The sequence below is a fragment of the Delphinus delphis genome, chromosome X (genome assembly GCF_949987515.2).
Source record: "Delphinus delphis chromosome X, mDelDel1.2, whole genome shotgun sequence".
In the NCBI taxonomy this organism is placed as follows: Eukaryota; Metazoa; Chordata; class Mammalia; order Artiodactyla; family Delphinidae; genus Delphinus; species Delphinus delphis.
This window is the reverse complement of record NC_082704.1, coordinates 44,584,044-44,592,456: the sequence shown is the minus strand read 5'-3', so window position 1 is coordinate 44,592,456 and position 8,413 is coordinate 44,584,044. Positions and strand designations below refer to the sequence as shown.

Below are 8,413 nucleotides of genomic sequence, written 5' to 3'. Positions count from 1 at the left end.
AAGAAAGCAGAAAGACAGTCTATAGAATGAGAGAAAATATTTGCAAATCATATTACTGATAAGGGTTTAATATGTAGAAAATATTTTAAAACTGTTAAAACTCAATAACAGAAAGACAATACAGTTTAGAAAAATAGGCACAAAACTTGAATAGGCATTTATCCAGTGAAGATATACAAATGGCTGATAAGTACATGCAAAGATGCTCAACATTCTTAGCTATCAGAAAAATTTGAATCACAGTGAGATACTACTTCATTTCTTCACACTTACTAGGATGGCAAAAGAAAAAGAAAGGAAGAAAGAAAGAAAGAAAGAAGGAAAGAAAGAAAGGGGAGAGAGGGAGAGATTAAGAAAAGGAGAAAAATAGAAAGAAAGAAAGAGAAAGAAAGAAAGAAAGAAAGAAAGAAAGAAAGAAAGAAAGAAAGAAAGAAAGAAAGAAAGAAAGGAGAGAGAGAAAAAGAAAAATAAATGTTGATGAGGATGTGAAGAAACTGGAATCCTTGGACATTACTGGTGAGGATGTAGAATGATGCAGCCACTGTGGAAAACAGTTTGGTACTTTCTCAAAAAGCTTAACATAAAATGATCATACAACTCAGCAATTCCACTCCTAGGTGTATATCCATAACAGCTGAAACCAGAGATTTGAGCAGAAACTTGTACATCAGTGTTCACTGCAGCATTATTCACAATGACCAAAGGGTGGAAACATCCCTAGTATCCATCAAAGATGAATGAATAAACAAAATGTGGTATATGCATCCAATATAATATTATACAGCCATGAAAAGTAATTAAGTTTTGATACATGCTACAACATGGATAAATCTTGAAAACATTATGCTTAAATAAATAAGCCAGACACAGAAAGACAAATGTTGTGTACTTCCACATATATAAAATATCCAGAATAGGCAAATTCATTAGAGACAGAAAGTAGATTAAAGATTATCAGGGACTGGGAGGAGGAAGGGATGAGCAGTTATTGATTAATGATTTCAGAGTGTTTGTAAAGAGATAGTGGTGATGGTTGCACAACATTTTGAATATAATTCATGCACTAAATTGTACATTTAAAAATGATTAAAATTGAATATTTTATATTATATATTTTATCAAAAAGTCAATTTACAAATTAAGGAGTGATTTTTAATTGCTATTGCTATTTAAATATTGCTAATTATTTTATTTTTAAATTAATAAACTATTTTTGAGCAGTTTTAGGTTTACAGAAAAATTCAGCAAAAGGTCCAGAGGGTTCTCATATACCCCTCAACCTCCCCAGTTTCCAATATTTATTAACATGTTGCATTAGCATAGTGCATTTCTTACAATTGGTGAGCCAATACTGACACAACTATTATTAACTAAAACCTATAGTTTACATTAGGGCTCACATCTCTGTGTTGTATATTTTATGAGTTTTGACAAATGTATAATGACATTTATCCATCATTATAGTATCATACAGAATAGTTTCACTGCCCTATACAACCCCTGTGCTCCACCTATTCATCCTTCCCTCCCTCCCCTAGAACCCCTGGCAAGCACTGATCTTTTTACTATCTCCATAGTTTTGCCTTTCCCAGATTGTCAGGCATATGAATGGACCACCATGGAAATGAATCTTCTAGGCCCAGTCAAGTCTTTACATGACTGCAGACACAGTGACATCTTGACTACAACCTCATGAGAGACCTTGAGCCGAAAGGACCCAGTTAAGGCACTTCCTGAGTCCTGACTCACATAAACTATATGTGTTATTATTTTAAGCTGCTAAATTTTAATGTTATTGTGGTGAAAATTTTTGGTGGAATTTGTTATGCAGCTGTAAATTACTACACCTTGATCCATAGCCTTAGTGTACTTTTAGCTTTGTTCCTGTCTTTCCTTACACTTGTCCTATTCTACTATTTGAGTCTATAGACTGTCCTGTCTAGAAAATTGAGATTCTTAATATCTTGGATTTTAGTTGATTCCTATTCATTTGTAGTCACTAAGTCCTAGCACTAATCATTCACGCTCCTCTCAAACTCTGAGTCAATATAGAACAAAGCAAGGAAGTAGAACAGAGTGTTTTTTTTTTCTACTAGTGAGTAGGCTCTTCCACTCTGGTGTCTTTTATGGCTTGGATGAAATCTTCAGCCTTCTCTCTCTAACTCTTGTCGTGTTTACATGAGTCAAATCCTTAGGAATTGGTATCTATCTTAGTTAGTGAACTGGAAGAGAGCTAGAATTCTGGCTTGAACCCAATTTGCTTTGCTGGGTCCCAACACCCTAAACCTGGATTTGAATCCCAGCTCTCCCACCCATTGGTATATGATCTAAATAAGTGATTTAATTTCACTGAACTGGTTTTTCAAGTTTGAAATATGGATATGTCTTAACTTATAGAGTTGTGAGGTGAAAATATCATGTATGTTAAGTTCTTAGCACAATGTATGGTCTACAAAGGGCACTCACCCTTCTCCTTCTTTGCAGTGTACCTCCCTAGAGAATGAATATTTCTTTGTGCCATTCAAATCTATAATATACCTACCTGTTTGACTCTAAATTTAGCACTGCCAAAAAACCTGAAGCTAATGACCCTTCCTGCAGACTAAACCTCCTTGAATACTAATAGCAATCTTTTAAAGTCTGAATTCAGCACTCCCCTTTGAATGTTATGATCTTAAATGAATAGTGTACCCTCTATGAAAGATAGTTACCCAAATTCTAGTCTCCTCCACCTTTGTCACCGACCATCCCTGGAGTTCCCAAAATGTGGTCAATTTTTTCTGTGTTGTCACAGCCTGAGGATTTAATGAGTGTGAATTTTAAAAAGAAACATTATTTTTCTGCTGTTATTACACAGGTGGTTTTGTCTAACCAGAATCCTTTCCTTCAGGAAATAGCCCATTCTCCACTCCACATAATTCTGACAGGACTGTCACTAACAGAACTCTGCTCCCCTGACCATAGGATAAGTATGTGACCCAAGGTAGACTTATCAGACTTTCCTTCTTGAGAATTTGGTTTTTGATTGGTGATACATAAAAACTAAGACAATATATCCATCCGATAAATCTCTTTTTCTTTCTTGATGTAGTCAGAGTTACTTTTTAAAGCTTTCATAATTTATTTTTGAAAGTCTGCTAGTTGATGTACCTATGAAAAGCATTAACAATTGTAAAAACCTTGGAAAATGTTGATTAGTAAAACTAAAATATTGAAAATCACATATTTTCCCACTATTTTAAGAAGATCTATTGTTAACATTTTGCGCTGCAGTGTGTACTGCTTTATTTCACTTAATATTATGTCATAAGAATTTTCTATGACATTTCTCTTCAAAAATATGATATTAAAGGTTGCTTATTTTCCATCATATGGATATGTCATAATTCACTTAGTTTTCTCATGATCATTGAATATTAGGTTGTTTCCAGTTTTTTTGTTATTATAAACAATGCTGCAATGCAATCTCCACATGTAAAGTTTTGTTTTCATTGTGAATTACCTTTTTGTAGAGTGATGATTGAGTGCAACCCCATCTATAACTCCTATATTTTTAGTTGCTTTCCATCTACAAGTGGTCATGTAACCCCCTGCTGAACAGTGAAATGAAGCAGAAAATGCTGGGTGAGACTTTTATGAAAGATTTTTTGAAGAGTCAGAGCTTTGCTGGCATAAACCTTCTTTCCCAAAGCAAACGATGATGAGGATGATGGAAGTGTGAAGGTCTTCCTTCTGCTACTTTCACTGTGCTGCAAGTACTCTCACAATGTTATCTTCTGCATGAATTCCTCCAGCTACCTTCTTCTCACTCCTTGAATAAGTCATAGGCTATCCAGTTTTCTTCCAAAAGACCCTGACCTCACCTCTATGTTATAGTCAATGATTCTACTAGCTACATCTTACCTTCCTGCTACCCACAACAGGGGTCGCCTACTTTGCATTCTCAATGTCCTGATTCTGGCCTGCACCATAAAGGAAGGAAAGATTAAAATGTGAAAAGAATCAGTGTAACTTAGTGGTTCACAGCATACTCTATGGGGCAGGATGGGTTTTTATCTTTAGCTCTCTCATCGGCAATTTTCTTAATCTCTCTGTTCCTCAGTTTCCTCATCTGAAAAATGGGGAAAATAAATAGTCACCTCACAGTGTGGTTATGAGGATTAAACAAATGAATATTAGTAAAGCACAGATATTAAGTGCTACATAAATGTTTGTGAAATCTCATATCTCATTCTCTTGATCTACCACACTCATGTAAAAAATTAAGTAATAAATAATAACAATTTTAATAAGCAATAACACCACTGTGTTAAGGTCTAGTGTTTTCCATTAACTACTTGAAATATCTTGTATTCATTCATTAACAAACATTTATTGGTTCATGTTTGCTAGGTGTAAGAAAGGGAAAATACATAAAACAATGATAAGTAGTATTTAGCTTTAATAGCTTCTGCCCAGATACTTAGAAGAATATCAGACTTTAATAGTAAGACTCATATTCATTAAGATCACAAATCTTCTCAGTGAACATATATACCTGGCTTTTTAAATAATTACTAAAATTACCTAACTACAAAACAAAACAAAAAGTTTCTCATCAGTGATGAATAGCACTTACAATATTTATATGCTACAATTATTTGACCTGTGGAATAGAGCAAATATGGACAGTTTAAAATTGTCTCCTATGTTTAAAATGGTCTTTGTTCATGCTGAGGAACCACATATTTAAAATAATCAATATACTTTCAGAAGTTCAAAGATAAATATTCAAATAAAGAGACCAAGAATAAAACTATAAGCATGTCACCAGCTGTATGTTCTTTGTGAAGCTTCTCAGACTTAAACAAAATATTAAAAAACTTCCCCAAATCACAATTTTAAGATAAAGCAGTTTGGAATAATATGAGCCCAATTGATCTCTCTCCTCTTTCACTTCAAACACAGAGTCACAAGATAACTGCATCCTGAAATCACCTTTCATCAAACTGACACATTTAATGGATCACATGCTCTGAGTCTAAAAGACTTATATTTTCTTTGGGATTTGGAAAACAAATGTACATGTAACTAGACACACTTACCTTTCATTTTCAGGGCATAACGGGCCAATTGCAAACATTTCTTGCAGGAAGAAATTGATAAGTTCACAAACCTTTTAAGGCTACCTTTAAAAAAATTATTCCCCCTCTTTTCCACATTTATTTTGTTGGCTTTGTTTCTGCTTCTCACTTGCTTGCAGATTTTCTAAGTACCAAAATAACATGTGAAACCTCACTGGTTAACTGAAAATCTGTAAAGCCACAAAACTGAAGAAATGTCCCTTGACAATAATAAATCCTTAAAAATTCAGCAATACCACATGCTTTTCCCATTCACCTTGCTGATAGAAAAGAATATTTAAGAAAGACTTCATAGACTGTGAAAGCTTTAACACGTTAATCCCATTCCATACATATAGAATTCCAGTAATAGTCAACTGTTTCCAGGCACATTTTCTTTCTTTCCTTCTTTTTTTTTTTTTAAAAAAGTTAGTTCTTCTTTTTTATTTAGTTTTTTTATTATTTATTTTTATTTATTTATTTTTGGCTGTGTTGGGTCTTCATTGCTGTGCACAGGCCTCCTCTTGTTGTGGCAAGCAGGGGCTACTCTTCCTTGTGGTGCACATGTTTCTCATGGCAGTGGCTTCTCTTGTTGCAGAGCATGGGCTCTAGGCACATGGACTTCAGTAGTTGTGGCACAAGGGCTCAGTAGTTGTGGCTCATGGGCTCTAGAGTGCAGGCTCAGTAGTTGTGGTGCATGAGCTTAGTTGCTCTGTGGCATGTGGGAGTTTCCTGGACCAGGGATTGAACCCGTGTCCCCTGCATTGGCAGGTGGATTCTTAAGCACTGCACCACCAGGGAAGTCCTCAGGCACACTTTCTAAAATCACAACAAAAACCCCTTGGAAAAGTTTATTTAGTGTCTTACGCTTTTTATTCTAAAAAAGATGATAACTAGTAAAAACAAACAAAAAACATCACTGTCCAAATGACATTTCATATAAGCCCTTAATGTATATCTCCTCTTCAGAATAGAGACAGTATAATTACAATAAAAATGGAATCTTATTAATAAACTTCTGAAGAGTCCGAGTAACAACGAAAAGTTAAGGTTTAATAATAATAGGAATTAGCTGGTTTAAGCACTTTCTAGTACAAATGCATTTGGATTAGCAGCAAAGTATTTGACCTCTTCAAAAAATTCAATATTATCACTTTCAGAAATTTTTTAAAAAATTAAGCAGGTTTTTGTAAGAAGGAAGCTTATACCTTTCTTTCGTATTTACTTTTAAATTAATCTGTGGTAGATGAATAAACAGAAAGGACCCAATAATTTTATTTTCAGATGTCAGTCAGAAGAGAGTAAGAGTTTAGAGGTTCTAAAAACCAGCGGCCAAAACACAAGGTCATTTCCTCAGCAGGATTACTAAAAATGCCAATGATTCTCAGATTATCTCTGCATTAGTTGTATGCATTACATGTTCTAGACCAGTGGATCTCAAAGCTTAGGCCCTGGACCAGCAGCACAGGCATCATTTGGAAACTTAAAAATACAAATTCTCAGAGCCAAGATGGCGGCCGAGTTGGAGTACGAGTCTGTTCTGTGTGTGAAACCCAATGTCAGTATCTACCCGATTCTTCCCTGGGCCTCCAACCACAGTTGCAGGGCATCTGACTGGAAATTAGATCAATCTGATTGGACTGGTCTCCTCTGAATCACTTCAAAAGGGAAGATTGCTTATATCAAACTCGAGGATAAAGTTTCAGGGGAGCTCTTTGCTCAGGCACCAGTAGAAAAATATCCTGGTATTACTGTGGAGACAGTGACAGATTCCAGCTGCTACTTTGTAATCCGGATCCAGAATGGTACTGGGCATAGTGCTTTCATTGGCATTGGCTTCTCAGATCGGGGTGATGCCTTCGACTTTAATGTCTCATTGCAAGATCACTTCAAGTGGGTAAAGCAGGAATCTGAGATTTCCAAAGAATCTCAGGAAATGGATAATAGTCCCAAGTTGGATCTGGACTTCAAGGAAGGGCAGACCATCAAGTTGAGGGTGCTTCTAAGTTCAAGACTACAGGAGCTGGGGGCCTAAGCTTACTCCCACCCCCACCTGGAGGCAGAGTCACAATTCCTTCACCATCCTCCTCAGTTGCCATCAGCAATCATGTTAATCCACCACCCATACCAAAATCCAATCATGGAGGTAGTGATGCAGATATCCTTTTATATTTGGATTCTCCTGCTCTTGTAACGACACCAGCACCAGCTCCAGTTTCTACAAGCAATGGCTTGTGGGGAGACTTTATCACTGCATCCAGCTCTGTTCAAAACCAGGCACCACAGCCATCCAACTGGGTCCAGTTCTGAAGAGCACTGGCAGGACGTTAAGGACAGACTTGAAGAATCAAAATGACCTTGACAGCACCAATCTGTGAGGGTAGCTCGGAACCCCTTCCCTCCCCAGAACCAAAATTATTGAGCAGTTGTTTTCATAGCTTCTCCATTGAGTTCAGGCTGGTTGTGTCACTCCCTGGTGTTGTTCCTTGCTGTACAGCCAAGAAAGTATTTCTTATCTCCTGTTCACTATCAGGGCAGGGGAATAGTGGGTCTTATGATACTTGTGACTGACTATGCAGGGCTCTAAAGGCCAGGGTCTCTTTGGTGGGGAAATAACCTCTAACATCTGTAAAGTTTTCTCCATCTTTAAATTCTTTAACTTATTTCAGAATCATCTCGTGACCCTTGTGTGCCTCTTTGTGAAGCCCTGTTTAGCAGTTTCAGGGGAGACAAAAACCTCAGAACTTCTTTTTTCCATTAACTGAAGACTCTAAAAATGGACAGACTGATCTCAGTGTTTACAGATTCAGAATTTTGATAGGGGTGGATGTGAAGAAAGACCTGTTTCCTGGGTCTGTGCTGTATATCCTCCCTCTGGCTTGTCTTATTCAGCGAACATCCAGTGCTGGGTGCAGCCCTCTTCTAGTGCGTTTACATGTCTCTTCCTGTGACAAGAGCGTTGTGTTGGTGGCACCCCACTCTTCTTTTGTCTGTTGAATAGTGCAGCATCTCTGATCAGTGGGTGTCTCTTGGATGAAGGAGGTTCAAGGGGCTATATTTTCCTAGTTATATTCTAGAGAAGCAGTTACTTTCTTGCAGCTCCATCTAGTTGCTGCATTTGAAGCACAGCGTTACTTTGTAATGGCCCCATTATTTGTCCTAAAGTTAAAGGGTTTAGAGTTTTTAACCTAATTTGTAGAGCAGAGAGGTTGAAAGCACTTAACTCTTGTTCAGTACCCACATTACCTTGCTACCTGGGTATCTGGCTCCTTTTCATAAACATTTACTTTTTCAATCCAGTTTTTCAACAG

At 36.7% G+C, this 8,413-nt stretch overlaps 1 pseudogene; it reads left to right on the top strand.

Annotated features, from left to right (window-relative positions):
* The first annotated feature begins 6,612 nt into the window (after positions 1 to 6,612).
* LOC132418288 (adaptin ear-binding coat-associated protein 1 pseudogene) lies at positions 6,613 to 7,412 on the top strand (annotated as a pseudogene).
* The last annotated feature ends 1,001 nt before the right edge of the window (positions 7,413 to 8,413 follow it).